The 16,305-nt window shown below is 38.4% G+C and overlaps 2 long non-coding RNA genes across 2 annotated transcripts in view; one reads left to right on the forward strand and one right to left on the reverse strand.

Annotated features, from left to right (window-relative positions):
- Window positions 1-13,723, reverse strand: part of LOC120523180 — a 34,883-nt gene extending 21,160 nt beyond the window's left edge. Inside the window, exon 1 of the long non-coding RNA XR_005632565.1 lies at window positions 13,623-13,723. This is a non-coding gene — a long non-coding RNA (uncharacterized LOC120523180). The remainder of the gene's footprint in view (window positions 1-13,622) is intronic.
- The window catches only part of LOC120523175, a 224,339-nt gene that overhangs the window by 50,197 nt on the left and 157,837 nt on the right, over window positions 1-16,305 (forward strand). The window contains exons 2-3 of the long non-coding RNA XR_005632564.1: window positions 4,195-4,211; window positions 14,127-14,209. This is a non-coding gene — a long non-coding RNA (uncharacterized LOC120523175). The remainder of the gene's footprint in view (window positions 1-4,194; window positions 4,212-14,126; window positions 14,210-16,305) is intronic.

Raw genomic sequence — 16,305 nt, forward strand, 5'->3', positions numbered from 1 at the left:
TAGATAGATAGATAGATAGATAGATAGATAGATTGATGGATGTGAAAGGCACTATATAATACATAGAGAGATGGATAGATAGATAGATAGATAGATAGATAGATAGATAGATAGATGGATGTGAAAGGTACTATAAAATGGATAGATAGATAGATAGATAGATGTGAAAAGGCACTATATGTCAGAAAGATAACAAAGGCACTGTATTCTGGTGATCAGAAACACGTTAACAGAACTTATTTTGCATGTATTTACTTTATTAATTAAGTATATTTACCCATGGTTCTATTGTCTGCACGTTTTCTCCATTCCAGTACCAATCTGAGTGATGCTGCAGTTCAGTCTTGAGCTAGACCCCCTCCCACCCCCAAAGGACCCAGACTTGTCCACTGGCGCACACAGTAATACTGGGCCAGTTTTACATTACTGATAATCCTAAACTGCAAGTCTTTGTGCTGTGTGATTTGATGGGGTCCACACAAGACTTAAGGGAGTAGACCCCCAAAGAATGGGATCTTCTCTGTTTTTAAGTGAACCAGGTTATAAATGATGTGAAATGCCATTAATTCCCATTGTGACATCATGCACACCCATAAAAAAAAAAAACTCGAGATGAAATTCTTGCCAGTAAGTCTCTGGTTATCTTACTTGGTGACACCACAGACACAATAAAGCATGTGCAGAGCTGTGGGGCGACTCTTTTTTGTCTCCCATTTTCTCTGGTGCCTAGTGGACTTTGGTGAACTGTATCCCAGAATACTCCCATTCCAACCTACCCCCATCACTGGTCCAGCAGGGTTAATAATATTATTATCTTCAAGCAAGCAAAAATAAAGGATTTGTTAAAAATAAGGAAAAAGACGAGAACGTGGATGGGCCACATTAAAAGTGTTTAAAACTCGCCGCCTGGCTGCTGCCTACTGAAGCCGTCATCACTGCGCCACCTCAGCGCCTCCCCCAGCAGGCACAACTCCCTCTGGTGACCGAGAGCGTCAACTTCAGCGCCGATTCATTCACAAAACACTGGCGAGCTACAGCTGCCACATCCTTCTGTCGTTCAAAATGGAATTAATGGCCCTTTCCTTCTTCAGATCAGAAGTGTTGTTAGTTCGTATTTTTTATGTAGCCTTCCACTTTACAACGCTGACACAGGACATTTCCCGAGGCTTCATTTAAGACAATTCACATACAACACACGCCATCGCGACAATAACATTTAGGAGATGAAACGGCGCACCGGGCGGCTCCTATTGGGACGCCTTTCTTTCGTCTTTTCTGTTGTTCGTATTGAATTTCGCGCTCCCCGCCCCCTAAAACATGGATGGAGGTGGCTCTCCTAAACCAGCGCGTCGCTGCTGTGTCTTCGCGAAATCGCCGCAGAGAAGAAGGGAGTGAGAGAATATGCGTCTCGACTCCGTCTCGGTAAAAACGGAAGCTTGGAGATGAGGTGCCACCCCACCATCAAGCTTTCCCGGTCCTGATCCCCCTTAACACGACTGAGACGGTCGAGCCTTTTCGTGCTCAATGGAAACCTTCTGCCTCTTTAAATGACTTCTCCGGCTGACATTTTCATTAATCCACAGAAAGCTCCCATTGAAGCTTAGCCGAGGGGGCTGCCTGGCTGGCTTGTGTGTGTCTTTTCTGGCTACATCTGGCGACCCCTTGCGATAAATTACCTGTACTGCAAGCTACCGAAGGCGCCTCGATTCGTTTTTTTTTTTTGTTGTTACTGTTCGCCTGATTGAAAGATTCACCACTGCAGCAGAGAACCATTGAGAGGGAGGGAGGGAGGAAAGAAAGAAAGAAAGAAAGGGGAGAAACTCCTGAGCTTAACGGTGCTCGATTCTGGGGGTGACATTTCACGAAAAAGCTTGACCAAATGTCCCGCAACTCAATCACCATCACTATGAGGCGGTAAAAAAATCCCTACGATCCGTGCTCTGTCCATTTTCGAGACAACGCCTCTTTCAACGTTAATAAAGCGGAGTATAAATTGAACAATTTCGGAGACTAAATGATGCGCTGGTGCAATACATATAAACTGTTAATAATAAAGCACACACAATAATCGATCATATTAAACGCTGCACCACAAATAGCTTAATTGAGAAGTGAATGTTTTAACAACAAAGCATAGATCAAATACAATTAAACACCCCAAAGAAAAGAGCGTGGCTGGACTGGAAAATGACACAAAAGAGCCGTTTTCAGCTAACGCATGTATGGATGGATGGCTTTAAATCAAAGCCGTCGCTGTTGATTCTTTTTGGTGTATCAGTTGGCTGGGTGCAGTCGCATCAGCGAAGTGCAAATCTGCAGCGCTGGGCATATAGAAGAGAGAGCCATTCATAAGGTTAAAAATAGCAACAACCTATTGCGACAGGCACTGCCCTTTTTTTCTGAAACGTCTATTTCAAGCAAACGTTTTCCCCTGTGTGCTGAAAAATCGTGGTTTCTAAATAAAGGCTCATAATCACACTCCTCGTGACTGCTCGAGGTGGCTTGCAGAATGCAAAATAATTTTTTGAATAGGTGTGTTGGAGAGCAAGAATTTGCGAGTTTTGTTCTCGCCTATCAACCCCTATAGGATGCAGATGTGCGATTCTGTGGCCAATGAAATTTGTTTGTGATGCCTATGGTGACTTTTATTATTTTATTTTTTTCCAGTTACAAACCTTGCTTATGGGTCGCGGGGCTATTACTATTATTATTCTATTATTATTATTATTATTATTATTATTATTATTATTATTATTATTATTATTATTAAACAGGCTTCAAGTCTAGTAATTCTTTAATCAGTAAAATCTATAGTTGCCTTTACCTGAGAACCTGTCCCAGCGCTCTGCGCATGCAGTCAATGAAGAACGCTATATTATTATTATTATTATTATTATTATTATTATTATTATTATTATTATTATTATGTGAGCAGATCTTGTTTTGATGACACACTTAGGTAGCGCTTACTGCCTAGGCAATGTGAAACGCGTTTTTTTATTGGGAAGCCCTTTGATTCAATTCCGTGGGAGACCGAGCCGCGAGCGTGGGCAAGAGGAAAACAAGACGAGCCAGCTTCGGCAGCTCTTGTCATTTGCGTCACTCTAAGAGACAAGACAAACATATAGAATGGAAAAACGCGGAGGAAAAGATCAGTGCAGTGAACGAGAGCCATTTGATCGTGGAATTTACACACACACATATACACGCGCGGAAAAAATAATAACATATAGGCATTAATAGACGGATTCTTTTTACGCTTTTAGATACAAACACGCATGCACTTTAGGGAATTTTCATCACAGCTGGAGGTGCAGTGAGTCCAGTGGAGACATCTTTTATGATCTACTATAGGCTCCAAAGGGGAAACTCTAAACGTGACGTCAATGACTGGTAACTGACGCAGCCTTGAACAGAAAAAAAAAAAAAAACCCGTCCTTTTTTATTCGAGCAACAAGCTTTAATTCTTAGATTTGTGCAGGGTAAATTACATATGCCCAAAAAGCTGCATTCCACAGTCCACATTTTTTATTCTTAAAAAACAAACAAACAAAAAAACGCTATTTAAAATCAAATTATGGGGGTGGAAAAATAACCAACACCATTGTTGCTGAGCGCTTTCCTGTTTAAAAAAAAAACCCAACAACAACAACAAAGGAGCTTGTTTGACACCTACATCCTATTTTAAATATGTAAATTATTCGATATTTACCATTCCGATGAGACAGACACCAAACTAACAGCTGGAGCAGAAGTCAATAAAGTAACGTTGTCTGTTATTTGTGCAACAAGAGAGAGGAAAGGAAAAAAAATGAAGGCGTTGGGTTTGGAAAAAAAAATCCCTGCAATGATGCAACTAAAGGGAGTCAGAAGCTAGTAGTGCAGCGAGAGTTAGAGGAGAAAATTAATGTACATTTAATGCTTTCCACGTAACCTTCCTACGAAATGCCTTTGTGAGTTTTTTTCTGCTTTCTAAAAATAGCATCTGGATTTGATCGCGGTCCAGAAATAGACAGAGGGTTGCACTTGTATAAAAAGGGAGCGCGAGTCGAAGAAAACTTGGACATGCATATAATGTTTGCAAGTCGGTATAGAAACATGAGGACTGACAGACCTCTCCCACACATATATTTATACATTTATACACACATATCTTACTCCTTTTCTTTTTTTTCCTCTACCTCTCCGTTGCAGCGGGAATCTACTGCCTGGTAAGTAATGCATGCACTTGCACGTGTCCGTAGAGTAGCATTTTTTTTTCCCGTTTTTCGCAAGCGGTACCGTCCAAGGTTTTTTTTCGCCTGTTGATTTGTGTATCCCGTGTTATCGTCTTGTGTGTAAGTGTATTTGGTGTGTGTGTGTGCATGCATCTGCAAGCAAATAAGGATTTTTTTTGCAGATGGGGAATCACCCTGACTGTAAATCTCTGAATCAATAGCGGCTGCACACACTCGTTTGTCTGTCGGCGCTGTTGAGTCTCTCTCTCTTCATTTTTTTTTTTCCGCAAGAATTTTGAAGCCGCCTAAAGGAAAACCCCTGTGATGTGTACATCTGAGCACTGGACCTTTTCAGACCAAAGAAAAAAACCCCACGATTGCAGAATATCCACTGCACCATCTGAACACACCCTCAACAAGACTGAAGAGAATCCATGAGAAAAACAAAAATACACGTAGATATATATATCTGCGATCTTCCAGCGGGGATGATAAAAAAAAAACATTTTGCGGTGCGATTCCATGCCATTTTTTGGGGGTAAAATCAGAATTATTATTATTTTTTGCTTACTCTGAACAAGCGAAGGCTGCATTTCAATAGCCTGTCACCAGAGGAGCTGTCCATAACTACGTGGTGCTGAAATCTCGCAGCGACGCTTTCCGAATGCGGCTTCAAGTAGATCTCCCTCGTTATGTCTTGCGCTCCGAGACCTGTTTTGCTGCGGTTCCCGCCTGTATCTTTTGAACCACTTCTACCTGATGATGTTGATTCCAGAACAGAAGGCTATAGGTTGCTTTATTTGGATCTCTCTTCCACCCACGTCATGCTTTTTGTTTCCTATAAGTGCTCCTACCTCCAGCAGATCACAGTGTTTTCATATCCCCCTTTCGCTCGCGCTTCTTAGTCATATCCTTTGCTAGGTGAGTTGGTGGAGTGGCTAAATTAACAGCCACGCTCTTTGTTCGGCAGAAGAGTTATTGTAGATATGGGATAGGCTGCGTTAATTCACCGTTACTATACTAAATAATGACCCCTGCTGATTCTTTAGCCAAGGACATCCCCAAGACCCATACAAAGAAACAGCGTTTATATCAGAGAACACGAAGGATGGCGGCAATATTAATATAAAGGCAAATGCTTCGAAAACATGAATCTATATGGCAGTGTGTAGCAGCATGTATACTGCACACACATCTGCCAGAATAGTCGAATACGAAGTGAAACATGAAGATAGAAATGCTTGTGTACTGTTTGAAAATCGTAGGGTGTCTAACATTTGTGTACGGATATACAGACACACATATAGTGCAGTTACAGTACACGATTTCAGCGCACGCAGAACCAATGTCATGCCTCCGTAATGTTAAAAGAAAATTCCCATGTAGGCAATAAGAAATAAATATAGGATTACTTCGATAGGGTATCCTGTTTGTTTATAAACCAGAGTGGTCTTCTTACGCTTAAAATGTAAGATTTTTATGGCTGGTATAATTGCTGCTATTGCTGTTGCCGTGCTTCTTCTTCATCTTCTTCTCCAGGGCTGTTTTTCCAGTTTTTTTTTTTTTTGTTATTTTTTTCTCGTCGTCAGTCGGTTGCTATTCAGTCACAACGCCCAGTCCAGACAGGGCAGGATCCTCTTCAATAATTCAATGCCGGCGGTGTAATTTTAGGGGAAACAGCATGGGTTTCCAAGTCGTGACTGTTAAAGTGAGTAATATGCGTTGGCTGCGTCAGGGCTTCAGTCACAGTGCATTCGAAACGGAGGGGAAAATCGTGACTTACTTGAGACGTCCCTAAATGAAAAGACCACCCAATCAAAACGGCAACAGGGTGCCATCTGGGCTTGCATTTTTTATTACCCTTGCACCAAGTTCTAGACAGAGAGTTTGGGGATGGTCCAGAAATACAGAATTACCAAGATCGTGACCCTCCCACTCAGTACAGTAACTTAAATACATAACAAGAGAAAAGGATATCGAGCTTTCTAAATTTTGCTTTCGGAAAGAAAACACCAAAAACTCATCTCACATTCTGGCACGGAGGGAGGACTGACTTGCTGGGTTGTTGAATTCGAGGTGGTAAGTCGGAATTAAAGCAAACGCCCCTGACATATTTGGAGATCTGTCTGCCGACTCCAGTGTGGGATGGACTTGGAAGGAGTTGTTGTGTTTACACTGCAAGGCACTTTTCTTTTTTACTTTCCATCAGGTCAGTGCAATTCTTTCTTCAGTTATTATCTTTTTAGATATGATGTTCAAATTTGAAAATTTCCAACTATAGTAAAGATTTTGGATTTCCTGTCGCTGTTTTCTGTAGTGAATGTTATAATTCCAGGTATACCAGAAAAAAAAAGTTGATCAAAATAAAAATAATAATCACGAGGACTGTATAATTTTACTTACGTGTACCTTCATACAACGTTGTACTTAATTGCAATGCATTTAAAAGAAATGTTGGGTTTTTACACTTACTTATAAACACATGCACTGCTTTATTTTTATACGTTCTTCTGACTTGATTAACTGTCAGCGTTGCGAAAAGTTCGCTACTATAATTTGCGCAGCTGAATCTACTTTTAAGGCATAAAGACATTTTGCTTAGAAATAAAAGCGCAGTCGTGTAATAGAAGAGGCTTGTGTATGCGCGTGTGTGTGTTTATTATGTGTATGCACACGCGCGCGCGTCAGGGAGCGCGCGCGCACATACCCACATACATGCAAAAATACACCATATATGAAGCCATTGGAGATTAAAACGTGTCATCATTTCCTTATATCTGTAAAGATAGATAGATCTCTATTTTATATCTAAAGTAGACCTACCAGTCCATTAATCTGTATTGAAAATCGCTGGATAGAAATTTTTGTTTTTAAAAAAGGGGGGTTCTGATGTGAGAAGATCCCCGATTGGTGGATGACGAATTTTGGTTTGCGCCAATGAGCTGCCTTGCTGTTCTCTATTTATTGAGTGCTGAAGGGGGGGAGAGTTTCTCTTTACGCAGAGCTACTAGGCTGCTGCAGTAGCTCCATCAAGAGACAGCTTAACATCAAGAGGATACAATACCAACGGGGTGATGTTAAAGACAAAATGCCATTGCTTAAAAAAACAACAAAAAACGGCCCCATGCATAAATTATCGTGGCAAGAAAGGTACTAATGTACTGAACAAATCGTGCACGTACTGGATTGGGTGTCTGGCCTTTCTTAGAGGAACCCCTGTCTCTTCAGTTGAATGCGCGGAGTTGGAGGAGGACTTAAAGCGCAAAAAAAGCTTCATCGCCTCAGTTTTCCAATGGCTGGATGGATGGATTCGAATTCGGGCTCGTTTGCTTGTTGCAGAACGCTGGTCACCTGTGTGCGCTCTGGATCTAGACGGTGATCCCCGACGTTAGCTGGAATTTTTTGATGTCCTTCGCGAATCTTTTTGCGGTCTGGGCTTGCTGTATGTAACTACCTAACCGGGAAGCCCTTACCCCAAAAAGCATTCGCGTGGGGCGCATTCGCCGAATGTGACCGGTGGGGGAAACAAATGAGAAGAACGAACACTGCTTTTGGGGGCTTCCTTCAGTGTCCAGTACCTTTCTGGCATTGCTCTTTAGAACTCCCTTAATTCTCAACCTGCCAGAAATGAAGCATTTAAACAACCACCAACACCCCCCATGACCCCCCACACACACACACACACAACACACGCTCAAACTGTAGTCTAAATCACCACCCGTGTCCCCAACTTTGTTTTCAGTGCACTTCAAATCATTGTTAAATCCTAAGAATAGCGAAAAAGTGTCTGTTTACCGAGAACAAAAACATCACCACATTTTGCCAGCACACATTAGGGGCAGAGACCCCTTTCTCGGCCGATTGTTTTAATTTGACGATACGAACCTGCAACTGTGATTTTTATTCTTCTTTTAAAAGAGCTCTTTCCCCATAATCCCTGACACAGATGATACACATATGGTTAAACTTTTTCCAGCACGGGAAGCGGCTTATATCCCGGTCGCGTAAGACACACACACACACACACACACACACACACACACACACAGTCAGGCGCCGTATACAGCTACCGCCCGCTTTCATTTTTTTATATTAATTTGGCAAAGCATCGGCAAAATAAACCCCTTTTTAAACGTAACACAACAACGCTTACGCACACAACAAACAAGCCAAAAAGATTCAACATAAAAGAGCTGAGTAATCGTCTCTTTTGCTGTGTGCCTTTTCCCGTATTCTTCATGCCGGCCGTCATATACTATCTCCGAATTAAAGAGTTATAACATTTTTTTTATTTACATCACTGCTTCGGTGGGCTCTATCACGGTTTCAACCACCGATTTTTCTTCTTTTTCTCCTCATTTTCCTTTTTGATTAACTCATACGCCCGAGTTCAATGAACTCACGCTCTTCTGCCTACTAGCTTAGGCAGAGCGCTCTCCGTAATCAGCAGTTATACGCGCGCGGGGTAGACTCGAAACAGACATTGCAAAAATAAAAAGAAGAAGAAAAAAGAAAACTCTCGGCAATAATATTTGGTTTACATATATGGCCTTGTAAAAAAACAATCGACAGGACCTCGTTACTCTTCTTTTCTTCGCCGGTACATCCTCTCGTGTCCGCTTTAGATCAAGCGTAACAATTCGGAAGCACACACCCTCCTGCCAAAGACAATACCCACAACTCGATTCTGGTGCCACGAAATGAAAGAGTAAAAGGAGTAGTAAACGTTGTCATTGATTTCTAATCAGAAGCAATGAACTTTTATGAAATAGTAACAACAATTTGGCACTGAAAGCCTGCTCCCAGGTTTTTTTTTTTTGCCAACTTGTAACCCATTAGTGAAGGATTTCTCACTGCTGCCTCTGAAACTTAACACCATTTATAAGAGAAAAAAAAAGTGTCAGTTACTCTTTTACATAAGCGCATGTGCACTTCACCAACAAATAAACTTAATCATGCCTAGTATTGAGACGCTGATGGACTGGAAGGCTTTGAATGAAATCTAGTAAACAAACATGACACAGCTTCATTACTGAAGAAGTGAATGGAGCTAAAAAGTGCCAGGGCACTGGCATAAAAGGCACACTTTAGGGACCTTCAAGGCTTACAGGAACGGAACCAAGTGTCACTAAGTACCCTGAACAGAGTTACTCCTTTAGCTAGCAATCTAACCCATCCCTCCATCCCTAGGGCTTATACTTTAAGATATCCAAACGTAGGATCAATTTAAATCACATCGATTGTGATTTACATTTATAGGCAGTGCTCCCAAACAGTCCCTCAGACTGATTATCTTGACCCTCTTTGAAATCACTTTGGATTAAAGCATCTGCTAAGCAAATAAATGAAAATGTATGGAATATTTGCCCTGGCATTAAAAATGAAGATATTGTAATCTATAAAGCAGAGTAAACACAATAAATACAAGTTATCTGGCCAACATAATGTTCAAATGACTTATTTAGTAGCATTAATGGAAACAAAGAGAGCAGAGTTCATGTTTTTGCTTGCTACGCCAGTACACCAGGCTGTGAGGAACCAAAACAGAACTACCTGCTTGAATGTGTGACCAAGTAGGGACACAATTTGTGGAACAGCAACTGAGAGCAGACCTCCAACACTGACTGACTCACGTTGTTTTTGAGATGACACTAGATGTCTGCTCTTGGGGAGTTGTTTTAATGATTTGGAGTGAATTTCCTGAGTTTTGCCAGAGCATAACAATTATTACGGCCACATTTAATTTGCAGGGATTTACAAGAAAAAACAGGTGATTTTTGGTTATCTTGGAGACAATACTGCTGAATGTATTTATAGAGCAGAAGAAAAAAAATTGTGAAGTCTCCACATAAGTTATGAGAATCTCCACAAATACACTTATTTTAGGCCACTTTGGAGACACTGTATGTTCATGCATGTAACATACAGTATAAGAAAGTGGCAAAAATCATTAGGAGGGTGCTTTATTTATGGCAATTTTCAATACCCAGTTTGCCCATTAATTGTTGTTTTGGAGGGAACACAAGATGTCCGTTCCAAAAATACGTTCTTGTAAAAACAGGAGCAAATAACATTTATGACGTAGGAGAATTTCTGAACCTCATTTTTTGTTACTGATCCGATAATGTAAAATATCTGTTCTTGTAAAATAATATACAGTATAGAAAAGCAACAACAATGTTTAAAGAGGTACTTAATATGTTAGAATTTCTAATACTTTATCATTTAGGCAATTTTTAAGATAATATCACAAATAAAAAGTAGCAAATATCACTCAGATTGCTTCATTTAGGAGTATTTTCAAAACTGCTTATTCTGAACATCAGTCTATCCATTATACTGTATTTAAAAGTAGCATTTTATAGATCATATATCATATAAAAAGTAGCAAAAACCCTTTAAGACTACTTCATTTACAAGCATTTTCTAAACTCTGCTCATTTTAAAGATTAGTATAGTAATCACACTGTTTATAAGAGTAATAAATAAAGGTAATTAATTATTTTCTAAACTGTTCATTTCAGTCATTTTCATGATCAGTACACGTTGCAATGTCAAAAAAGCAGCAAACATCACAAAGGCAGCAATTAATAAGAATTTGCAAACCTCAATCAGGCCATTGTTGAGATACTTCAACATGTCCATTCTTAAGTATATCTGCACAGCATAAAACAGGAGCAAAAATTAGTCAAGAGTGCAGAATTTGTGAGAATTTAGGAAACTGGGCTCACTGCTTTTAACTGGTCTAATAGTCCTGCAGAAATCTTTAGGTCTACGCTTCATTTAGGAGAAATTTTGAAACAGTTTGTTTTGCTCATTATCAAGGTGAGTACATCATAGAAAACAGCAAATGCTGAAAAATGTAAGCAGGTCGTGTTTTAGTCATTTTTAAATATGTGTTCTTGGACGAGCATAAAGCAGGAATAAAAAAGCATTAGGACTGAACCTAACGTATGAGAATTTAAAAGCTCACTTAGTCAATGATCTCAGAGATTTGGGCACACACACAAATATATTATTAGTTAAGCTTTATGTATACTTTATGTGGAACCCAACTTTTGAGAATTTATGAGAAGATAAGGAGGTGATATATGTGTGTGTATATATATATAGAGAGAGAGAGAGAGAAAGAGAGAGAGAGAGAGAGAGTGTACAGAGTCTCTCTCTCTCTGTATATATATATATATATATATATATAGACTCAAAAAATACAAAAGCTCACTTAGTTAAATAGGATATATATATATATATTACTCATATATATCTATATTAGTTTTGTCTGTCTGTCTTGCTCTCTCTCTATATATATATATACACATATATAATATATATATGTATTAGTTTCTGTGTGTGTCTCTCTCTCTCTATATATATATATATATAGATATACAGACATATATACATATATATAATATATATATTAGTTTCTGTCTCTCTCTCTCTCTATATATATATATATATATATACACATATATAATATATATGTATTAGTTTCTGTCTCTCTCTCTCTCTCTCTCTCTCTCTCTCTCTCTCTCTATATATATATATATATATATATATATATATTACATAAACAGTAAAACCTAACATGAGAATTTTAAAGTTTAGTTATTCCAGAAGGCTATATATATATATATATATATCATTTCATCATCTCATTTTCTCATTTGCTTTTCCTGGTGAAGGTCACAATGCTACATATTGAATATGTTCTGTACAATATATTCTGTATATATAAAACCTAACCTATGAGAATGTGAGAGTTCACTCAGTCAAGGTGACATACTGACTGACTGTCTAGACGGTATCTCACCTTGACTGAGTGAACTTTCACGTTCTCATAAGTTAGGGTCTATATATACACTACTGTGCCAATGACTGACGTCCTGTATTGTGAAATTGTAGCTGATAAGTGTGTGCAATTCTAATCAGTCCACAATTACTAAATACCTACACTTTGTTAATCTACTTATAGATAATTCTTGTTATATGTGCATTTGGTCCTTGTTGACATACTTAAGATTATTGTAATTTGTGTTATATCTATATGTGTACCTTTTTTGTCTGCTGCTGTAAACCTGCCATTTCCTTCAGGATTAATAAAGTTTCTATCTATCAGTTTACCACTAAACACACATGTATGTATGTATGTAAATAGACATACGGCGCACTGTAGATTTTCATGGAGTGTTTGGAATTTTCTAAAACCACTAAATCATCAGCATTAAACCAATACTTAAATCATAATTATGAAAACAGTGCTTCTGTATACACATTTTGAAGGGTAACTTCAACACTGTAAGTGATCATTTAACACTAGTAAAAGTGTTTTGTCATAAATCAGGTAAAGAGCTAATTCTGCACATTGTATGTGTTTGCTGCAGGTTTGTCCTTTAAAAATATTCAAAGCACTAATATCATCTCTCTAACATGGCCAAAAACTGAGTGAGCGAGTCTTGGAAATGTTAGTGATTCCAATATAGTGCCAATAGTTTGCTTTTCTGAAAAACTGGAGAAGCCCATACAGTATAGTTTGAGCAAATGCCCACAGTGGACCTCGTGAAGTTTCAAGCGGGAGCTCTTCACTTTCTGCACCTGCGCAATTCAAGTCTAGCCAGCCAGCACCGACTCCTTCAGACAAGCCTGACTCAAAGCGTGGACGGGGTTAAAGCTTAAAGTGCCCGCTTCGTCTGTTTTCATGCATGTGGTTCTTTTTTTAAAGTTGTTACCTCTAGTCTGAGTCCCGTTGACATCGCAGGAGCGAGTCTCAAATGTGGGATCCTTAAAGCGAAAAGTCTAACGGGAACCCCGAGCAGGCCGAGTGTGGCAGTTCCTCTCATTCAAGTGACTGTGTGCTGAGCGTCATGACGTACACAGTTAATCTTGAATGGCAGGCCGGACAAACGTGTTTCCTCAATCCCTTACCCGTTACACTCGTCTTTTCTTTTTCTTATAGTGTTAGTGATCCTAGATAGGTTTACAGGTCATTTTGATTACTTGCCATGTTTTACCAACGTTCACTCTGCTGTCCGTTTTCAGAAGCTTCTGTCCCAAAATTTGAATGGTGACCTCGCCAACACACGTCCTTTTACAGTACGCCATGTCTAAATCCAGGGTTTGCAGTGTGATTTGATATTGCATAAATAACTGGTACATGGCCTGTCCCTTACTGACCCTTGTCGAGGACACGGCCCTGAGATGACATTTATTTAGGCGCCTCGCCACACGGATTGCGTGTCATTACAGATGCACCCAGCAAACCAGAACGGCCGGTGACCGAGAATTCCAGTTTCGAATTCGAGTCCTGGTCAGTTCACAGAAATGAACACGTTTTAGTTTCCAGGGGACAAACTGAGGTGCATTTCTGTGGCCTGCTGATTTCAATTTTTAAGTAGATGAACTTACCGAAACACCCAACGTACTGCAAATCCAAGTTTCACTGGCGTCCCAAAGCAGGGCCGTGGAGCGGCAGACGAGAAGATACTGAGGTGGGCTGCTGCAGGATACGGGCAGCCCCCACACTGGATTGGTAGGCCTTTATTTAATGAATCACAAATCGAAAATGTCCAAACTTTAACTTTGGTACTTCGGGAGTCAAAGTTTTGAACAGGTGTGTTGCGCTGTTACATCCTGATAGTGACGTGACCTGCGGCAGAGACATTAAAGGGAACGGTGGGGGGGCTCCGTACACTGCCCATTGCTACATTATTTGTATGAAAATGTGCTATATAAATAAATTGTGTTGCAAAGCAGGTCGTTTTTAATCCCTCGCAGGACGTGGACGAGACCCTTACAAACCCTACATTTCGTTTTTATATCTATTTTAAAAAAGCTGTGAACAACCTGTCGCCTAGCTGCGTCATTCTGACCGATTTCTTGACTCTCCTGTTTTTTTTTTCTCTCCTTTAGGTGAATACAGAGGCCCACCCGGCCGCTGAGTGCGAGGACATGTGAAGAGCCAGGGGAGACCCCGAAACACAACGCGAAAGCAGGTGAGGGGACCTTTCTTCGCAAAACGTTTGCCTTCTTGTATTTAGTTAAAAATATATCTGAGGAAAATGAACGAAGCATTGTGGAAGTGTCTGCTTTAGTTTGTAAACTTTCTTTAAAACAGTAAATGCATTAGGAGATCGAAACAAGAGGCATTTTTCAGGGTGATGGAGGTGAAAGGCACTGTAATATAGTTAGATAGATTCATACATACACGGAAAAGGCAACACACGATGGTTAGATAAATGTAAAAAAACACTGTATTATAGCTAGATTTGAAAGGCGTTATATCTTTAAAGACAAGTGAATACCATTGGTACTGTATTATGGAGCTGTACACTGGAAAGACAATATAAACTGGCTGGGTAAATATGAAGGCTACTGTGTTATAGATGGACAGTGAAAGGTTTTGTATTCTTCCTAGACTAATAAATGTGAAAGCAACCATATTATAGATAGATATGAATGGCATTGTATTATTGATAGGTAAATATGAAAGTCACTATATTATAGATATATATGAACGGCATTGTATTATTGATAGGTAAATATGAAAGTCACTATATTATAGATAGATATGAACGGCATTGTATTATTGATAGGTAAATATGAAAGTCACTATATTATAGATAGATATGAACGGCATTGTATTAACCATCCATCCATTATCCAACCTGCTACATCCTAACTATTATTGATAGATAAATGTGAAAGACACTTTATTAAAGATACACTCATATGAAAGGCATTATATTATTGATAGATAAATGTGAAATAAAGTATCTATCTATCTATCTATCTATTAAAGATACATTCATATGAAAGGCATTATATTATTGATAGATAAATGTGAAAGACACTTTATTAAAGATACATTCATATGAATGGCATTATATTATTGATAGATAAATTTGAAAGACACTTTATTAAAGATACATTCATATGAAAGGCATTATATTATTGATAGATAAATGTGAAAGACACTCTATTATAAATACATTCATATGAAAGGCAGTATATTATTGCTAGATAAATATAGTGAAAAGTCAAGCTAAATGACACCTTTTATTGGCTAACTAAAAAGATTACAATATGCAAGCTTTTGAGGCAACTCAGGGCCCTTCTTCAGGCGAGATGTCAATAAAACAGGTGTCATTTTGCTTGACTTTTCGAAACATTCATAATGGCTAACATGGTATAACACTCTAGTAATAGATAAATATGAAAGGTACTGTATTATAGATACATACATAGGAAAGACAATATATTATGGCTAGATAAATACGAAACCCACCAATATTATAGATTGATATGAAAGGTATTATATTCTTAATATACAGTTAAATAGAAAAGACACTGTATAATAGATGCCTACTGTTCGTACATACATAAGAAAGGCAAAATATGATGGATAGGTAAATATGAAAGCCACTATATTATAGAGTGATACAAAAGATACCATGTTATAGACGCATATATAAAACATATAAAAAAAATATATTATAACTAGATATGAAAGGTGTTATATTGTTATAGACAGATGAATATCAAAGGCACTGTATTATAGTTGTATACATTGGAAAGAAAATATATCATGACTAAGTAAATATGAAAGCTACTGTATTACAGATAGATAATGCAAGATTTTGTATTCTTTCTAGGCTCATACAGTAAATATGAAAACCACTATATTATAGATAGATATGACAGGCATTATATTATTAGTAGATAATTATGAAAGATACTATTTTATTGATAGATAAATATGAAATACACTGTATTATAGATACATACATAGGAAAGACAATATATTATGTCTAGATAAATACGAAACCCACCAATATTATAGATAGATATGAAAGGTATTATATTCTTAATATACAGATAAATAGAAAAGGCACTGTATTATAGATACTTACGGTTTATACATACATAAGAAAGGCAAAATATGATGGATAGGTAAATATGAAAGCCACTGTATTATAGAGGAGAAAGTAGGGTTTGTATTATAGAGTGATATGAAAGGCACCATAGTACAGTATAGACACATATATAAAAAAGCACTGCATTATAGCTAGATATGAAAAGCATTGTATTG

Source organism: Polypterus senegalus, chromosome 1 (genome assembly GCF_016835505.1).
Source record: "Polypterus senegalus isolate Bchr_013 chromosome 1, ASM1683550v1, whole genome shotgun sequence".
Classification (NCBI taxonomy): domain Eukaryota; kingdom Metazoa; phylum Chordata; class Cladistia; order Polypteriformes; family Polypteridae; genus Polypterus; species Polypterus senegalus.